The sequence below is a fragment of the Oncorhynchus mykiss genome, chromosome 14 (assembly GCF_013265735.2).
Source record: "Oncorhynchus mykiss isolate Arlee chromosome 14, USDA_OmykA_1.1, whole genome shotgun sequence".
Lineage (NCBI taxonomy): Eukaryota > Metazoa > Chordata > Actinopteri > Salmoniformes > Salmonidae > Oncorhynchus > Oncorhynchus mykiss.
This window is the reverse complement of record NC_048578.1, coordinates 39,250,772-39,270,679: the sequence shown is the minus strand read 5'-3', so window position 1 is coordinate 39,270,679 and position 19,908 is coordinate 39,250,772. Positions and strand designations below refer to the sequence as shown.

The 19,908-nt window shown below is 43.8% G+C and overlaps 1 protein-coding gene across 2 annotated transcripts in view; it reads left to right on the top strand.

Moving 5' to 3' along the window:
• The first annotated feature begins 9,824 nt into the window (after positions 1-9,824).
• cdhr2 (cadherin related family member 2) overlaps positions 9,825-19,908 on the top strand; it is a 48,624-nt gene continuing 38,540 nt past the window's right edge. For both annotated transcript variants that reach the window (XM_036943531.1, XM_036943530.1), the window contains exon 1: positions 9,825-9,978. The gene's annotated coding sequence lies outside the window, so the exon portion shown is untranslated. The remainder of the gene's footprint in view (positions 9,979-19,908) is intronic.

Genomic DNA, 19,908 nt, shown 5'->3' with positions numbered 1-19,908 from the left:
CCAAAATTTGAGGTACGTGAGGATGGCTGGGGTTGGTCCGGAGGGGGGAGAATTTAGCATTTTTCAAACACCTGGAACAGCTTTTGCCTGCAATCTACAGGCATAATCATTATGAATAATTCTAGGTCAAAAGTACAGTGCATTCAGAAACTATTCAGAACCCTTGACTTTGTCCACATTTTTGTCAGGTTACAGACTTATTCAAAAAAATTTGTTAAATTGTTTATTTTCCTCATCATTCTACACACAATACCTCATAATGACAAAGAAAAAAATCTATTTTTTTAGACATTTTTGCAAATGTATTTAAAAACAAAAAAACAAAATATCACATTAACATAAGTATTTTCAGGTATTTTCAGGTCTCTCCAGAGATGTTCTATTGGGTTCAAGTCCGGGCTCTGGCTGGGCCACTCATGGACATTCAGAGACTTGTCCCGAAGCCACTTCTGCGTTCTCTTGGCTGTGTACTTAGGGTCGTTGTCCTGTTGGAAGGTGAACCTTTGCCCCAGTCTGAGATCCTGAGCGCTCTGGAGCAAGGTTTTCATCAAGGATCTCTCTGTACTTTGCTCCGTTCATCTTTGCCTCGATCCTGACTAGGATAGGAATGATGCTGCCACCACCGTGCTTCACCGTAGGGATGGTGCCAGGTTTCCTCCAGACGTGACGCTTGGCATTCAGGCCAAAGAGTTCAATCTTGGTTTCATCAGACCAGAGAATGTTGTTTCTCATTGTCTGAGAGTCTTTAGGTGCCTTTTGGCAAACTCCAAGCAGGCTGTCATGTGCCTTTTACTGAGTAGTGGCTTCCGTCTGGCCACTCTACCATAAAGGCCTGATTGGTGGAGTGCTGCAGAGATGGTTGTCTTTCTGGAAGGTTCTCCCATCTCCACAGAGGAACACACACAAGCTCTGTCAGAGTGACCATCAGGTTGTTGGTCACCTCCCTGACCAAGGCCCTTCTCCCCCGATTGTTCAGTTTGGCCGGGCGGCCAGCTCTAGGAAGAGTCTTGGTGGTTCCAAACTTCTTCCATTTAAGAATGATGGAGGCCACTGTGTTCTTGGGGAGCTTCAATGCTGCACACATGTTTTGGTACCCTTCCCCTGACCTTTGCCTCGACACAATCCTGTCTCGGAGCTCTACGGGCAATTCCTTCGACCGCATGGCTTGGTTTTTCCTCTGACATGCACTGTCAACTGTGGAACCTTATATAGACAGGTGTGTGCTTTTCCAAATCATGTCCAATCAATTGAATTTTACCACAGGTGGACTCCAATCAAGTTGTAGAAATGGATGATCATTGGAAACAGGATGCACCCGAGCTCAATGTCGAGTCTCATAGAAAGGGGTCTGAATACTTGCGTAAATAAGTAATTTCTGTTTTTTATTTTTAATAAATTTTCTAAAATAAAAAATAAAACATGTTTTTGCTTTGTCATTATGGGGTATTGTGGGTATTGTCCTGTAGCCATCCCAGCCTTGTGCAGGTCTACAATTTTATCCCTGATGTCCTTACACAGCTCCCTGGTCTTGGCCATTGTGGCGAGGTTGGAGTCTGTTTGATTGAGTGTGTGGACAGGTGTCTTTTATACAGGTAACGAGTTCAAACAGGTGCAGTTAATACAGGTAATGAGTGGAGAACAGGAGGGCTTCTTAACGAAAAACGAACAGGTCTGTGAGAGCCGGAGTTCTTACTGGTTGGTAGGTGACCAAATACTTATGTCATGCAATAAAATGCAAATGAATTACTTAAAAATCATACAATGTGATTTTCTAGATTTTTGTTTTAGATTCTGTCCCTCACAGTTGAAGTGTACCTATGATACAAATTACAGACCTCTACATGCTTTGTAAGTAGGAAAACCTGCAAAATCGGCAGTGTATCAAATACTTCTTCTCCCCACTGTATATCTCCTAACGTTTGCCCCATGGAAGCTGTATTACTGTAGCCTATTGCCGCGTTGATGACTTCTGATTGGCCAACGACAAGCTACATGTTCCATGCTTGCAAAGCAAAATCAGCAGCATAAATTGTCACCCTAAGTAGTGCGATAAATAAGGAATAGGGTGTAATTTAGGACATAACCTGAGTGGGGAAAAAATACAGACAAATTCTACAGTTGATGGAGTGAGTGTCGTCTAGATTTTTTAAATCAACTCTAAATCTGTCCATCTTTCAGACACCACTTAATCTATTCCCTTTATTCTGAACTTTTGGGACTGGAAGACATATTTGTCGTTGTCGCTTTGTTGTTTACTGTTGCAGTGAGCACCAGAATACAGACTTGCTTTTGTTTGGAGGCAGATCTGGGGTAATGAAGCCAGTGGAACGCGGAGGACGGTCATTCTTTGTGTGTCCGCTCCATCTCATGGTGATTGAGCAGAGCGGCCCGGTGGAGGGAGGGAGGGAGGGAGGGAGGGAGGGAGGGAGGGAGGGAGGGAGGGAGGGAGGGGGGTGGTCTTATTGGAACGAGCTCATCAAGTACCCTACAGTAGGATGGGTCTCTCACTGGCCCAGAGACACAGAGGCTATCTGCATCCCAAATTGTACCCTATTTAGACCAGCACTACTTTTGACCAGGGCCCTATTCCCTATATAGTGCGCTACTTTTGACCAGGGCCCTATTCCCTATATAGTGCGCTACTTTTGACCAGGGCCCTATTCCCTATATAGTGCGCTACTTTTGACCAGGGCCCTATTCCCTATATAGTGCGCTACTTTTGACCAGGGCCCTATTCCCTATATAGTGCGCTACTTTTGACCAGGGCCCTATTCCCTATATAGTGCACTACTTTTGACCAGGGCCCTATTCCCTATATAGTGCGCTACTTTTTGACCATAGGGAATAGGGTGCCATTTGGGATGAAGAGCCACTGGTCACTGCCAATTACAGTGTCACACCGGAATTACGGTACAGTGGAATGTTTCTCCTGAGCCAGTCCTGTTCGCATCACGGTCATGTGACGTTCAGCCGGTTGAGGTGATCGTGCCATGGAAGGACCCACTAGGCACAGACGTCAGTCAACGTCTAGTTTTGATCTACATGTAGTTGACACCTAATGTGAATTCAATGTGAAATCAATGTGAATTCAATGTGAATTCAATGTGAATTCAATGTAAATTCAATGTGAAATCAATGTGAATTCAATGTGAAATCAACAAAGAAATTCACCATGTCATTGAAATTCACCATGTCATTGAAATTCACCATGTCATTGAAATTCACCATGTCATTGGATTTAGGTTCCAAGTTGGGTAAAAAAAAAAGATCAAATTTCATTTTTTTTAAATTTCAAATCAGCTTTCCACATTGATTGAACGTCGTCATATTTTGAGGCGGTCGTTCATTCAACCAATTTTTGCCCAGGGAAGAGACTCCTTGCTGGACAACAGAGGGTTTCAGTAGGTTCTGCTCAGAGGGAGGGAGGGAGGGAGGGAGGGAGGGAGGGAGGGAGGGAGGGAGGGAGGGAGGGAGGGAGGAGGCTCCTCGCTGGATAACAGAGGGTTTCAGTAGGTTCTGCTCGGAGGGAGGGAGGGAGGGAGGGAGGGAGGGAGGGAGGGAGGGAGGGAGGGAGGGAGGGAGGGAGGAGGCTCCTCGCTGGATAACAGAGGGTTTCAGTAGGTTCTGCTCTGAGGGAGGGAGGGAGGGAGGGAGGGAGGGAGGAGGCTCCTCGCTGGATAACAGAGGGTTTCAGTAGGTTCTGCTCTGAGGGAGGGAGGGAGGGAGGGAGGGAGGGAGGGAGGGAGGGAGGGAGGAGGCTCCTCGCTGGATAACAGAGGGTTTCAGTAGGTTATGCTCTGAGGGAGGGAGGAAGGGAGGGAGGGAGGGAGGGAGGGAGGGAGGGAGGGAGGGAGGGAGGGGGCTCCTCGCTGGATAACAGAGGGGTTCAGTAGGTTCTGCTCTGAGGGAGGGAGGGAGGGAGGGAGGGGGCTCCTCGCTGGATAACAGAGGGGTTCAGTAGGTTCTGCTCTGAGGGAGGGAGGGAGGGAGGGAGCTCCTCGCTGGATAACAGAGGGGTTCAGTAGGTCCTGCTCGGAGGGAGGGAGGAAGGGGGCTCCTCGCTGGATAACAGAGGGGTTCAGTAGGTTCTGCTCTGAGGGAGGGAGGGAGGGAGGGAGGGAGGGAGGGAGCTCCTCACTGGATAACAGAGGGTTTCAGTAGGTTCTGCTCTGAGGGAGGGGGCTCCTTGCTGGATAACAGAGGGGTTTCAGTAGGTTCTGCTCTGAGGGAGGGAGGGAGGGAGGGAGGGAGGGAGGGAGGGAGGGAGGGAGCTCCTCACTGGATAACAGAGGGTTTCAGTAGGTTCTGCTCTGAGGGAGGGAGGGAGGGAGGGAGGGAGGGAGGGAGGGAGGGAGGGAGGGAGGGAGGGAGGGAGGGAGGGAGGGAGGGAGCTCCTCGCTGGACAACAGAGGGTTTCAGTAGGTTCTGCTCTGAGGGAGGGAGGGAGGGAGGGAGGGAGGGAGGGAGCTCCTCGCTGGACAACAGAGGGGTTCAGTAGGTCCTGCTCTGAGGGAGGGAGGGAGGGAGGGAGGGAGCTCCTCGCTGGACAACAGAGGGGTTCAGTAGGTCCTGCTCTGAGGGAGGGAGGGAGGGAGCTCCTCGCTGGATAACAGAGGGTTTCAGTAGGTCCTGCTCTGAGGGAGGGAGGGAGGGAGGGAGGGAGGGAGGGGAGTGAGGGAGGGAGCTCCTCGCTGGATAACAGAGGGTTTCAGTAGGTCCTGCTCTGAGGGAGGGAGGGAGGGAGCTCCTCGCTGGACAACAGAGGGTTTCAGTAGGTCCTGCTCTGAGGGAGGGAGGGAGGGAGGGAGGGAGGGAGGTAGGGAGGGAGGGAGCTCCTCGCTGGACAACAGAGGGTTTCAGTAGGTTCTGCTCTGAGGGAGGGAGGGAGGGAGGGAGCTCCTCGCTGGACAACAGAGGGTTTCAGTAGGTCCTGCTCTGAGGGAGGGAGGGAGGGAGCTCCTCGCTGGACAACAGAGGGTTTCAGTAGGTCCTGCTCTGAGGGAGGGAGGGAGGGAGGGAGGGAGCTCCTCGCTGGACAACAGAGGGTTTCAGTAGGTTCTGCTCTGAGGGAGGGGGCTCCTCGCTGGACAACAGAGAGGTTCAGTAGGTTCTGCTCTGAGGGAGGGAGGGAGGGAGGGGGCTCCTCGCTGGACAACAGAGGGTTTCAGTAGGTCCTGCTCTGAGGGAGGGAGGGAGGGAGGGAGGGGGCTCCTCGCTGGACAACAGAGGGTTTCAGTAGGTCCTGCTCTGAGGGAGGGAGGGAGGGAGGGAGCTCCTCGCTGGACAACAGAGGGGTTCAGTAGGTCCTGCTCTGAGGGAGGGAGGGAGGGAGCTCCTCGCTGGACAACAGAGGGTTTCAGTAGGTTCTGCTCTGAGGGAGGGAGGGAGGGAGGGAGGGAGGGAGGGAGCTCCTCGCTGGACAACAGAGGGTTTCAGTAGGTTCTGCTCTGAGGGAGGGAGGGAGGGAGGGAGGGAGGGAGCTCCTCGCTGGACAACAGAGGGTTTCAGTAGGTTCTGCTCTGAGGGAGGGAGGGAGGGAGGGAGGGAGCTCCTCGCTGGACAACAGAGGGGTTCAGTAGGTCCTGCTCTGAGGGAGGGAGGGAGGGAGGGAGCTCCTCGCTGGACAACAGAGGGTTTCAGTAGGTTCTGCTCTGAGGGAGGGAGGGAGGGAGGGAGGGAGGGAGCTCCTCGCTGGACAACAGAGGGTTTCAGTAGGTCCTGCTCTGAGGGAGGGAGGGAGGGAGCTCCTCGCTGGACAACAGAGGGTTTCAGTAGGTCCTGCTCTGAGGGAGGGAGGGAGGGAGGGGGCTCCTCGCTGGACAACAGAGGGTTTCAGTAGGTTCTGCTCTGAGGGAGGGAGGGAGGGAGGGGGCTCCTCGCTGGACAACAGAGGGTTTCAGTAGGTCCTGCTCTGAGGGAGGGAGGGAGGGAGGGAGGGAGGGAGGGAGGGAGGGAGGGAGGGAGGGAGGGAGGGAGGGAGGGAGGGAGCTCCTCGCTGGACAACAGAGGGGTTCAGTAGGTCCTGCTCTGAGGGAGGGAGGGAGGGAGGGAGGGAGGGAGGGAGGGAGGGAGGGAGGGAGGGAGGGAGCTCCTCGCTGGACAACAGAGGGTTTCAGTAGGTTCTGCTCTGAGGGAGGGAGGGAGGGAGGGAGGGAGGGAGGGAGGGAGGGAGGGAGCTCCTCGCTGGACAACAGAGGGGTTCAGTAGGTTCTGCTCTGAGGGAGGGAGGGAGGGAGGGAGCTCCTCGCTGGACAACAGAGGGTTTCAGTAGGTTCTGCTCTGAGGGAGGGAGGGAGGGAGGGAGGGAGGGGGCTCCTCGCTGGATAACAGAGGGGTTCAGTAGGTTCTGCTCTGAGGGAGGGAGGGAGGGAGGGAGGGGGCTCCTCGCTGGATAACAGAGGGGTTCAGTAGGTTCTGCTCTGAGGGAGGGAGGGAGGGAGGGAGCTCCTCGCTGGATAACAGAGGGGTTCAGTAGGTCCTGCTCGGAGGGAGGGAGGAAGGGGGCTCCTCGCTGGATAACAGAGGGGTTCAGTAGGTTCTGCTCTGAGGGAGGGAGGGAGGGAGGGAGGGAGGGAGGGAGGGAGCTCCTCACTGGATAACAGAGGGTTTCAGTAGGTTCTGCTCTGAGGGAGGGGGCTCCTTGCTGGATAACAGAGGGGTTTCAGTAGGTTCTGCTCTGAGGGAGGGAGGGAGGGAGGGAGGGAGGGAGGGAGGGAGGGAGGGAGGGAGGGAGCTCCTCACTGGATAACAGAGGGTTTCAGTAGGTTCTGCTCTGAGGGAGGGAGGGAGGGAGGGAGGGAGGGAGGGAGGGAGGGAGGGAGGGAGGGAGGGAGGGAGGGAGGGAGGGAGGGAGCTCCTCGCTGGACAACAGAGGGTTTCAGTAGTTTCTGCTCTGAGGGAGGGAGGGAGGGAGGGAGGGAGGGAGCTCCTCGCTGGACAACAGAGGGGTTCAGTAGGTCCTGCTCTGAGGGAGGGAGGGAGGGAGGGAGGGAGCTCCTCGCTGGACAACAGAGGGGTTCAGTAGGTCCTGCTCTGAGGGAGGGAGGGAGGGAGCTCCTCGCTGGATAACAGAGGGTTTCAGTAGGTCCTGCTCTGAGGGAGGGAGGGAGGGAGGGAGGGAGGGGAGGGAGGGAGGGAGCTCCTCGCTGGATAACAGAGGGTTTCAGTAGGTCCTGCTCTGAGGGAGGGAGGGAGGGAGGGAGGGAGGGAGGGAGGGAGCTCCTCGCTGGACAACAGAGGGTTTCAGTAGGTCCTGCTCTGAGGGAGGGAGGGAGGGAGGGAGGGAGGTAGGGAGGGAGGGAGCTCCTCGCTGGACAACAGAGGGTTTCAGTAGGTTCTGCTCTGAGGGAGGGAGGGAGGGAGGGAGGGAGGGAGGGAGGGAGCTCCTCGCTGGACAACAGAGGGTTTCAGTAGGTCCTGCTCTGAGGGAGGGAGGGAGGGAGCTCCTCGCTGGACAACAGAGGGTTTCAGTAGGTCCTGCTCTGAGGGAGGGAGGGAGGGAGGGAGGGAGGGAGCTCCTCGCTGGACAACAGAGGGTTTCAGTAGGTTCTGCTCTGAGGGAGGGGGCTCCTCGCTGGACAACAGAGAGGTTCAGTAGGTTCTGCTCTGAGGGAGGGAGGGAGGGAGGGGGCTCCTCGCTGGACAACAGAGGGTTTCAGTAGGTCCTGCTCTGAGGGAGGGAGGGAGGGAGGGAGGGGGCTCCTCGCTGGACAACAGAGGGTTTCAGTAGGTCCTGCTCTGAGGGAGGGAGGGAGGGAGGGAGCTCCTCGCTGGACAACAGAGGGGTTCAGTAGGTCCTGCTCTGAGGGAGGGAGGGAGGGAGGGAGCTCCTCGCTGGACAACAGAGGGTTTCAGTAGGTTCTGCTCTGAGGGAGGGAGGGAGGGAGGGAGGGAGGGAGGGAGGGAGGGAGGGAGGGAGGGAGGGAGGGAGGGAGCTCCTCGCTGGACAACAGAGGGGTTCAGTAGGTCCTGCTCTGAGGGAGGGAGGGAGGGAGGGAGGGAGGGAGGGAGGGAGGGAGGGAGGGAGGGAGGGAGGGAGGGAGGGAGGGAGGGAGGGAGCTCCTCGCTGGACAACAGAGGGTTTCAGTAGGTTCTGCTCTGAGGGAGGGAGGGAGGGAGGGAGGGAGGGAGGGAGGGAGGGAGGGAGGGAGGGAGGGAGCTCCTCGCTGGACAACAGAGGGGTTCAGTAGGTTCTGCTCTGAGGGAGGGAGGGAGGGAGGGAGCTCCTCGCTGGACAACAGAGGGTTTCAGTAGGTTCTGCTCTGAGGGAGGGAGGGAGGGAGGGAGGGAGGGAGCTCCTCGCTGGACAACAGAGGGTTTCAGTAGGTTCTGCTCTGAGGGAGGGAGGGAGGGAGGGAGGGAGGGAGCTCCTCGCTGGACAACAGAGGGTTTCAGTAGGTTCTGCTCTGAGGGAGGGAGGGAGGGAGGGAGCTCCTCGCTGGACAACAGAGGGTTTCAGTAGGTCCTGCTCTGAGGGAGGGAGGGAGGGAGGGAGGGAGGGAGGGAGGGAGGGAGGGAGGGAGGGAGGGAGGGAGCTCCTCGCTGGACAACAGAGGGTTTCAGTAGGTTCTGCTCTGAGGGAGGGAGGGAGGGAGGGAGGGAGCTCCTCGCTGGACAACAGAGGGTTTCAGTAGGTTCTGCTCAGAGGGAGGGAGGGAGGGAGGGAGGGAGGGAGGGAGGGAGGGAGGGAGGGAGGGAGGGAGGGAGGGAGGGAGGGAGGGAGGGAGCTCCTCGCTGGACAACAGAGGGTTTCAGTAGGTTCTGCTCTGAGGGAGGGAGGGAGGGAGGGAGGGAGCTCCTCGCTGGACAACAGAGGGGTTCAGTAGGTTCTGTTTGGAGGGAGGGAGGGAGGGAGGGAGGGAGGGAGGGAGGGAGGGAGGGAGGGAGGGAGGGAGGGAGGGAGGGAGGGAGGGAGGGAGGGAGGGAGGGAGCTCCTCGCTGGACAACAGAGAGTTTCAGTAGGTTCTGTTTGGAGGGAGGGAGCTCCTCGCTGGATAACAGAAGGTTCCAGTAGGTTCTGCTCTGAGGGAGGGGGCTCCTCGCTGGACAACAGAGAGTTTCAGTAGGTTCTGTTTGGAGGGAGGGAGCTCCTCGCTGGATAACAGAGAGTTTCAGGAGGTTCTGCTCTGAGGGAGGGGGCTCCTCGCTGGATAACAGAAGGTTCCAGTAGGTTCTGCTACGCTGGTATGCAATGTATCATCGCTCAGACACGGGTGAGTGACCCAACAACATGTCACACTATCGTCTAGTACATGTAGCGGGGATGTAGAGATCAAGGGAGGGAGGAGAGGGGATGGACGCTTTCACTGTTTAGAAAGAGAGATGGGGAGAAAGACTGTCATTCTTCTCTATGCCTGTAGTAGTGTCTGAACTTGTCCCTGTTGGGTTTTTTTTCCACTAGGATAACATTTAAAGAGAGAAACAAGGTTTGTTTGTAGTTCCTCTGATGCTGAGACTATGGTATTCTGGTTACTGTAGCCTGGTTACTGTAGCCTGGTTACTGTGTGTTATCAGCATTTTACTTTACTGCACGAGACTCCTCACCTATGCTCCTGGCTGTCCGTATGCTATAGGCTACACCTAGCTGTCTTTAGCATGGGTGCACACATACACACACACCACACACAAACACACACACACACACACACACACACACACACACACACACACACACACACACACACACACACACACACACACACACACACACACACACACTGTAAGGAGGCTGCTGCATCTGTCCATCCAGGCCATGTTGTTCACTGTGTTTCTCAATGTGTGCTAATCATTAACATTTACAGCCTAAAGGAGAGGAGATAATCACAAGAGAGAGGGAGAGAGAGAGCAGTAGTCACAGCAGCAGGCTAAGGTCTCACCTAGACTCCAGTTCAGTTCTCTCCACATCCCTCTAGAACAACCACCTGTTACCTGGCTATCTCTCTCTCTGTCTGTCTATACCCGACTAAGGAACGTGGGCCGGTAAGTCTGAGCTTTGAACACTTTGTTTGTGTTCATTAGAATAATTTTTGTTTTCTTTTTCACTTGGATGTATTGATGTGATTTGTGAGTAATGTGAATAAGGTCATTGGGGTTTTAGTGGGAGAGTAATGTTCAGGGTAATGTGAATAAGGTCATTGGGGTTTTAGTGGGAGAGTAATGTTCAGGGTAATGTGAATAAGGTCATTGTGGTTTTAGTGGGAGAGTAATATTCAGGGTAATGTGAATAAGGTCATTGGGGTTTTAGTGGGAGAGTAATATTCAGAGTAATGTGAATAAGGTCATTGTGGTTTTAGTGGGAGAGTAATATTCAGAGTAATGTGAATAAGGTCATTGTGGTTTTAGTGGGAGAGTAATATTCAGGGTAATATGAATAAGGTCATTGGGGTTTTAGTGGGAGAGTAATATTCAGGGTAATGTGAATAAGGTCATTGTGGTTTTAGTGTGAGAGTAATATTCAGGGTAATGTGAATAAGGTCATTGTGGTTTTAGTGTGAGAGTAATATTCAGGGTAATGTGAATAAGGTCATTGTGGTTTTAGTGGGAGAGTAATATTCAGAGTAATGTGAATAAGGTCATTGGGGTTTTAGTGGGAGAGTAATATTCAGGGTAATGTGAATAAGGTCATTGTGGTTTTAGTGTGAGAGTAATATTCAGGGTAATGTGAATAAGGTCATTGTGGTTTTAGTGTGAGAGTAATATTCAGGGTAATGTGAATAAGGTCATTGTGGTTTTAGTGGGAGAGTAATATTCAGAGTAATGTGAATAAGGTCATTGGGGTTTTAGTGGGAGAGTAATATTCAGAGTAATGTGAATAAGGTCATTGTGGTTTTAGTGGGAGAGTAATATTCAGGGTAATGTGAATAAGGTCATTGTGGTTTTAGTGGGAGAGTAATATTCAGGGTAATGTGAATAAGGTCATTGTGGTTTTAGTGGGAGAGTAATATTCAGGGTAATGTGAATAAGGTCATTGTGGTTTTAGTGGGAGAGTAATATTCAGGGTAATGTGAATAAGGTCATTGGGGTTTTAGTGGGAGAGTAATATTCAGAGTAATGTGAATAAGGTCATTGGGGTTTTAGTGGGAGAGTAATATTCAGGGTAATGTGAATAAGGTCATTGGGGTTTTAGTGGGAGAGTAATATTCAGGGTAATGTGAATAAGGTCATTGTGGTTTTAGTGGGAGAGTAATATTCAGGGTAATGTGAATAAGGTCATTGGGGTTTTAGTGGGAGAGTAATATTCAGGGTAATGTGAATAAGGTCATTGTGGTTTTAGTGGGAGAGTAATATTCAGAGTAATGTGAATAAGGTCATTGGGGTTTTAGTGGGAGAGTAATATTCAGGGTAATGTGAATAAGGTCATTGTGGTTTTAGTGGGAGAGTAATATTCAGGGTAATGTGAATAAGGTCATTGGGGTTTTAGTGGGAGAGTAATATTCAGAGTAATGTGAATAAGGTCATTGTGGTTTCAGTGGGAGAGTAATATTCAGGGTAATGTGAATAAGGTCATTGTGGTTTTAGTGGGAGAGTAATATTCAGGGTAATGTGAATAAGGTCATTGTGGTTTTAGTGGGAGAGTAATATTCAGGGTAATGTGAATAAGGTCATTGTGGTTTTAGTGGGAGAGTAATATTCAGGGTAATGTGAATAAGGTCATTGGGGTTTTAGTGGGAGAGTACTATTCAGGGTAATGTGAATAAGGTCATTGTGGTTTTAGTGGGAGAGTAATATTCAGAGTAATGTGAATAAGGTCATTGGGGTTTTAGTGGGAGAGTAATATTCAGAGTAATGTGAATAAGGTCATTGTGGTTTTAGTGGGAGAGTACTATTCAGGGTAATGTGAATAAGGTCATTGGGGTTTTAGTGGGAGAGTAATATTCAGAGTAATGTGAATAAGGTCATTGTGGTTTTAGTGGGAGAGTAATATTCAGAGTAATGTGAATAAGGTCATTGTGGTTTTAGTGGGAGAGTAATATTCAGAGTAATGTGAATAAGGTCATTGTGGTTTTAGTGTGAGAGTAATATTCAGGGTAATGTGAATAAGGTCATTGGGGTTTTAGTGGGAGAGTAATATTCAGGGTAATGTGAATAAGGTCATTGTGGTTTTAGTGGGAGAGTAATATTCAGAGTAATGTGAATAAGGTCATTGGGGTTTTAGTGGGAGAGTAATATTCAGAGTAATGTGAATAAGGTCATTGTGGTTTTAGTGGGAGAGTAATATTCAGAGTAATGTGAATAAGGTCATTGTGGTTTTAGTGTGAGAGTAATATTCAGAGTAATGTGAATAAGGTCATTGGGGTTTTAGTGGGAGAGTAATATTCAGAGTAATGTGAATAAGGTCATTGTGGTTTTAGTGGGAGAGTAATATTCAGGGTAATGTGAATAAGGTCATTGGGGTTTTAGTGGGAGAGTAATATTCAGGGTAATGTGAATAAGGTCATTGTGGTTTTAGTGGGAGAGTAATATTCAGGGTAATGTGAATAAGGTCATTGTGGTTTTAGTGGGAGAGTAATATTCAGAGTAATGTGAATAAGGTCATTAGAGTTTTAGTGGGTGAGTAATACTCTGGCCATCGTCATGTGGTGGATTGTGGGATTGTTCTGTGATACAGTAGATAAACATAGTAGTTCTAATTGAGCGTCATCGTTGATACACTCCTCTTGGAGAATAACAAATTAATCAATTTAACTAGGCAAGTCAGTTCAGAACAAATTCTTATTTTACAATGGCGGCCTACCGTGGAACAGTGGGTTGGTTAACTGCCTTGTTCAGGGGCAGAACGACAGATTTATACCTTGTCAGCTCAAGGATCTGTTCTAGCAACCTTTCGGTTACCGGCCCAACTCTCTAACCTAGGCTACCTGCTGGTTACTGGACAGTTTGGACAGTTTTTAACATGTAAATTACACATTTTGTATTTATACTGTAAGCATGTACGTCATTAATTTAGAACGAGCAATGGCGCATGTACGCAAAGCGTTGCTTTCATAATCTGAATTTATGACAGGATACAGAACATGGGTATTACACATCTCTCTGGTTAAACATTGACTCCCGTTCGTTCCTGTAATGACAGCCTTATTTTAATGCCTGGCAATTCAGAGTCTCAGATATGATCTATTTCCAGTCTTATCTGTTTTCTCTCGGTTTTATATGTGTTGGAGGGAATAGCAGTCATATCGGACTACTTCCTTATAGTAAATAAGACAAACAAATTTGACCCGTTTTGTTATTTTGCCTTATTTCTCTTTTTTTTATGTTATTAAACTTGTTTCCTCCAAAAATAATTCAATACTGTCTTATCAATAGAATGTAACTTTAAAATAACTTTTAGTTTAGTGTTGAGTATAGGTCATTATCAATACAACTTTTAGTTTAGTGTTGAGTATAAGTCATTATCAATACATCTTCTAGTTTAATATTGAGTATAAGTCATTATCAATACATCTTTTAGTTTAATATTGAGTATAAGTCATTATCAATACATATTTTAGTTTAATATTGAGTATAAGTCATTATCAATACATATTTTAGTTTAATATTGAGTATAGGTCATTATCAATACATCTTTTAGTTTAATATTGAGTATAAGTCATTATCAATACATCTTTTAGTTTAATATTGAGTATAAGTCATTATCAATACATATTCTAGTTTAATATTGAGTATAAGTCATTATCAATACATCTTTTAGTTTAATATTGAGTATAAGTCATTATCAATACATCTTTTAGTTTAATATTGAGTATAGGTCATTATCAATACATATTTTAGTTAAATATTGAGTATAAGTCATTATCAATACATCTTTTAGTTTAATATTGAGTATAAGTCATTATCAATACATCTTTTAGTTTAATATTGAGTATAGGTCATTATCAATACATATTTTAGTTTAATATTGAGTATAAGTCATTATCAATACATCTTTTAGTTTAATATTGAGTATAGGTCATTATCAATACATCTTCTAGTTTAATATTGAGTATAAGTCATTATCAATACACCTTTTAGTTTAATATTGAGTATAAGTCATTATCAATACATCTTTTAGTTTAATATTGAGTATAAGTCATTATCAATACATCTTTTAGTTTAATATTGAGTATAAGTCATTATCAATACATCTTTTAGTTTAATATTGAGTATAGGTCATTATCAATACATATTTTAGTTTAATATTGAGTATAAGTCATTATCAATACATATTTTAGTTTAATATTGAGTATAAGTCATTATCAATACATCTTCTAGTTTAATATTGAGTATAAGTCATTATCAATACATCTTTTAGTTTAATATTGAGTATAGGTCATTATCAATACATCTTTTAGTTTAATATTGAGTATAGGTCATTATCAATACATCTTTTAGTTTAATATTGAATATAAGTCATTATCAATACATCTTTTAGTTTAATATTGAGTATAGGTCATTATCAATACATCTTCTAGTTTAATATTGAGTATAAGTCATTATCAATACATCTTTTAGTTGAATATTGAGTATAAGTCATTATCAATACATCTTTTAGTTTAATATTGAGTATAAGTCATTATCAATACATCTTTTAGTTTAATATTGAGTATAGGTCATTATCAATACATATTTTAGTTTAATATTGAGTATAAGTCATTATCAATACATCTTTTAGTTTAATATTGAGTATAAGTCATTATCAATACATCTTTTAGTTTAATATTGAGTATAAGTCATTATCAATACACCTTTTAGTTTAATATTGAGTATAAGTCATTATCAATACATATTTTAGTTTAATATTGAGTATAGGTCATTATCAATACATCTTCTAGTTTAATATTGAGTATAGGTCATTATCAATACATCTTTTAGTTTAATATTGAGTATAGGTCATTATCAATACATCTTTTAGTTTAATATTGAGTATAGGTCATTATAAATACATCTTTTAGTTTAATATTGCGTATAGGTCATTATCAATACAACCTTTAGTTTAATATTGAGTATAGGTCATTATCAATACATCTTTTAGTTTAATATTGAGTATAAGTCATTATCAATACATATTCTAGTTTAATATTGAGTATAAGTCATTATCAATACATCTTTTAGTTTAATATTGAGTATAAGTCATTATCAATACATCTTTTAGTTTAATATTGAGTATAGGTCATTATCAATACATCTTCTAGTTTAATATTGAGTATAAGTCATTATCAATACACCTTTTAGTTTAATATTGAGTATAAGTCATTATCAATACATATTTTAGTTTAATATTGAGTATAAGTCATTATCAATACATCTTTTAGTTTAATATTGAGTATAAGTCATTATCAATACATCTTTTAGTTTAATATTGAGTATAGGTCATTATCAATACATATTTTAGTTTAATATTGAGTATAAGTCATTATCAATACATATTTTAGTTTAATATTGAGTATAAGTCATTATCAATACATCTTCTAGTTTAATATTGAGTATAAGTCATTATCAATACATCTTTTAGTTTAATATTGAGTATAGGTCATTATCAATACATCTTTTAGTTTAATATTGAGTATAGGTCATTATCAATACATCTTTTAGTTTAATATTGAATATAAGTCATTATCAATACATCTTTTAGTTTAATATTGAGTATAGGTCATTATCAATACATCTTCTAGTTTAATATTGAGTATAAGTCATTATCAATACATCTTTTAGTTTAATATTGAGTATAAGTCATTATCAATACATCTTTTAGTTTAATATTGAGTATAAGTCATTATCAATACATCTTTTAGTTTAATATTGAGTATAGGTCATTATCAATACATATTTTAGTTTAATATTGAGTATAAGTCATTATCAATACATCTTTTAGTTTAATATTGAGTATAAGTCATTATCAATACATCTTTTAGTTTAATATTGAGTATAAGTCATTATCAATACACCTTTTAGTTTAATATTGAGTATAAGTCATTATCAATACATCTTTTAGTTTAATATTGAGTATAGGTCATTATCAATACATCTTTTAGTTTAATATTGAGTATAGGTCATTATCAATACATCTTTTAGTTTAATATTGAGTATAGGTCATTATCAATACATCTTTTAGTTTAATATTGCGTATAGGTCATTATCAATACATCTTTTAGTTTAATATTGAGTATAAGTCATTATCAATACATCTTTTAGTTTAATATTGAGTATAAGTCATTATCAATACACCTTTTAGTTTAATATTGAGTATAAGTCATTATCAATACATCTTTTAGTTTAATATTGAGTATAGGTCATTATCAATACATCTTTTAGTTTAATATTGAGTATAGGTCATTATCAATACATCTTTTAGTTTAATATTGAGTATAGGTCATTATCAATACATCTTTTAGTTTAATATTGCGTATAGGTCATTATCAATACATCTTTTAGTTTAATATTGAGTATAAGTCATTATCAATACATCTTTTAGTTTAATATTGAGTATAAGTCATTATCAATACATATTTTAGTTTAATATTGAATATAGGTCATTGTCAATACATCTTTTAGTTTAATATTGAGTATAAGTCATTATCAATACATCTTTTAGTTTAATATTGAGTATAGGTCATTATCAATACATCTTTTAGTTTAATATTGAGTATAGGTCATTATCAATACATCTTTTAGTTTAATATTGAATATAAGTCATTATCAATACATCTTTTAGTTTAATATTGAGTATAGGTCATTATCAATACAACTTTTTGTTTAATATTGAGTGTAGTTCGTTATCAATAAAACGTCACAATAAGGTGCAGAGCGTTCGATTTGCCCGTTGGGGGCAAGAAGACCCCCAGCTCAGCTAAAACCATTGACAACTGTGCATCGTTTTCAAGGGATTGTGTAATACATGTTATCTATTCGGTTGTAATATCACCCACTCTTGAAGAGCACAGTCACAACTACACATTTCACATTACAGTTGGCTGAACATAGTGGTATGTTTATCACCAACCAACGTATAGTGGCCTTCAGAAAGTATTCCTTCCCCTGGACTTATTCCACATTGTGTTGTGTTACAGCCCGAATTCCTCACACAATACCTCATATTGACAAAGTGAAAACCTGTATTTAGATTTGTATTTATTTTTTTATTTATAGAAAATTAAATTAAGCTAATTTAAATAAGTATTCATACCCTTGAGTCAATACTTTGTAAAATCACTTTGGCTGAGATTAAAGCTTTGAGTCAAACAAAATTCAGTTTTGACATTATGGGGTATTGTGTGTAGATCAGTGACACCAAATATAAATTATAATCCATTTTAAATTCAGACTGTAACACAACAAAATGTGGAAAATGTAAAAGGGTGCCAATAGGGCTGTTATGGTAACTGTATTACCGCTACACCGGCGGTCACGAGTCCAGACCGTTTGGTCGCGGTAACCATGCTTCTCTAAGCTCTAATGCTGCTGATGGTCATTAGTAGCCTACCAAATTTGCTAACTGCCTGGTACTCGGCACTCTATTGTCCCTCTAATCACTCTGATATCAATGCAAATGTAATCGAAACTCTAATCAAAACGCTTTATGAGAGCCCATGAGCTAATGTTGCGCAACATTTCTAACGGCTATGAGGTTGCGGTAGAAAACAGAGTTTCGATGGCCTCTATTAAAAAGAGGAGGATCCCATCAGCTTTCTATAGGCTAGGCCTACTATGTTTATTTCTCAACTTTCCTAGTATTAAGCACATTGCTTTACAACAGGAGTATAGCCTACCTGGCATAAAAAATGAACCACGGAAAAAAACGTGTTCCCTTCGCTATTTAAATGCATAGATTACTTATTTCTTTCCTCTTCACCTGACCCCGTTTCAAGACGGGTGGATGATAAATGATCCATTCAAAATCAAAACAAATGTCACACATGTATCATTTAGTATATGGAAAAGACAAGATTAAATCAAGAACAGTCCGATGGGTGACAATATTAGCCTATCACTTGTGAATTATGGCCAGCTTGTGTGAAGTAAGGCAAGAAACAGGGCGTGCCTTTTTTTGGTGACTTAAAAAAATAATAGTCGCACACCTCATGTAGACTAGTCCATAGGCCTATATGTATTTGATAAGGTTAGTATCACACCTCATGTAGACTAGTCCATAGGCCTATATGTATTTGATAAGGTTAGTATCACACCTCATGTAGACTAGTCCATAGGCCTATATGTATTTGATAAGGTTAGTATCACACCTCATGTAGACTAGTCCATAGGCCTATATGTATTTGATAAGGTTAGTATCACACCTCATGTAGACTAGTCCATAGGCCTATATGTATTTGATAAGGTTAGTATCACACCTCATGTAGACTAGTCCATAGGCCTATATGTATTTGATAAGGTTAGTATCACACCTCATGTAGACTAGTCCATAGGCCTATATGTATTTGATAAGGTTAGTATCACACCTCAGGTAGACTAGTCCATAGGCCTATATGTATTTGATAAGGTTAGTATCACACCTCATGTAGACTAGTCCATAGGCCTATATGTATTTGATAAGGTTAGTATCACACCTCATGTAGACTAGTCCATAGGCCTATATGTTTTTGATAAGGTCAGTATCACACCTCATGTAGACTAGTCCATAGGCCTATATGTTTTTGATAAGGTTAGTATCACACCTCATGTAGACTAGTCCATAGGCCTATATGTTTTTGATAAGGTTTGTATCACAGCTAAAGTAGCCAAATAACTTGTTAAAATGAAGCACATGAATCCGCTTTACGAGGGGTGCAGAGCCTAACTGGTATACATAAACAGCATGTGAGTTTCCAGTTTGGGGGAAGATCCTTTTCACCATTAAAAATGCGCCTTCATAATAAAAGCATTACATGCGTAATTGCATTTGCGGGGACTTTTGAGAATGGTGTTTTTTGTCCAAATAATGTTTTTGATTTGCTTGTCATCTATAGTGGTGATGACAGTAGTCCGACGAACATGATCTTTCCATAAAACCTTCATCTCTGATGAAGCAAGCTAAATGACACATGTTGTTTGCTTAGCTGGCTAGCTAGCTAGCTACGTGCCAAATGGATAGGCTACTGGCACACATCTGAAAAATACATGATCAATTGATGTTCACTGATCATGAAAAGCATTCAGCGAGGCCTACTTGTTGTATAACTCTGATAATAGAGGTAAATGTAGAATAATGGGAAATGTGTAGTTCTGGTCTCTCTGCCCTCCCCCCCAGCAGGCAAATCGAACGCTCTGCATTAAAACCAACTATGTAAGGTTCTGTAACACTATATTTTAAATAGTTATATTGCTGGAGGCCGCACAGGCTGCCCAATTCAGATTTTTTTGGCATGTCTGATACCTATCTGATATTTTACCTAATGTGTAAACAGCAAAATCACACATGGAATCTGAGCTTTTTACTTCCGATTTATACCACCTCATAGGTAGATCTGAATCCTGACACAAACCCCATCCTCCATATGTGACCTCTGTCTGGATTCTGAGATCAGATGTATTTGCTCTGATGTGTGTGTGTGTGTGTGGGGGGGGGGGGGGGGTACAATACCTGCTGTTACCATGACAACCACCCCCAAAAAATATAAGGGAACAGTGACAGGAAAATGAGCGATGCATCTGTGTGCTACTTCAGAGTCTACATCAGTGTGAATGCACAAATCCGATATAGGTCACATATATGTAAAACTGACTGTGGACAGTCAGAAAAAAAAGACTGGATATAGAAATCAGATTTCAGTTCTTAGAGGCGGCAGGTCGCTTAGCAGTTAAGAGCGCTGGGCCAGTAACCCCATGTTGGGTTCGAACCCCCGAGATGACTAGGTGAAAAATCTGTTGATGTACCCTTGAGCAAAACACTTAACCCTAATTTCTCCTGTATGTCTGCTAAATGACTAAAATGTCAAA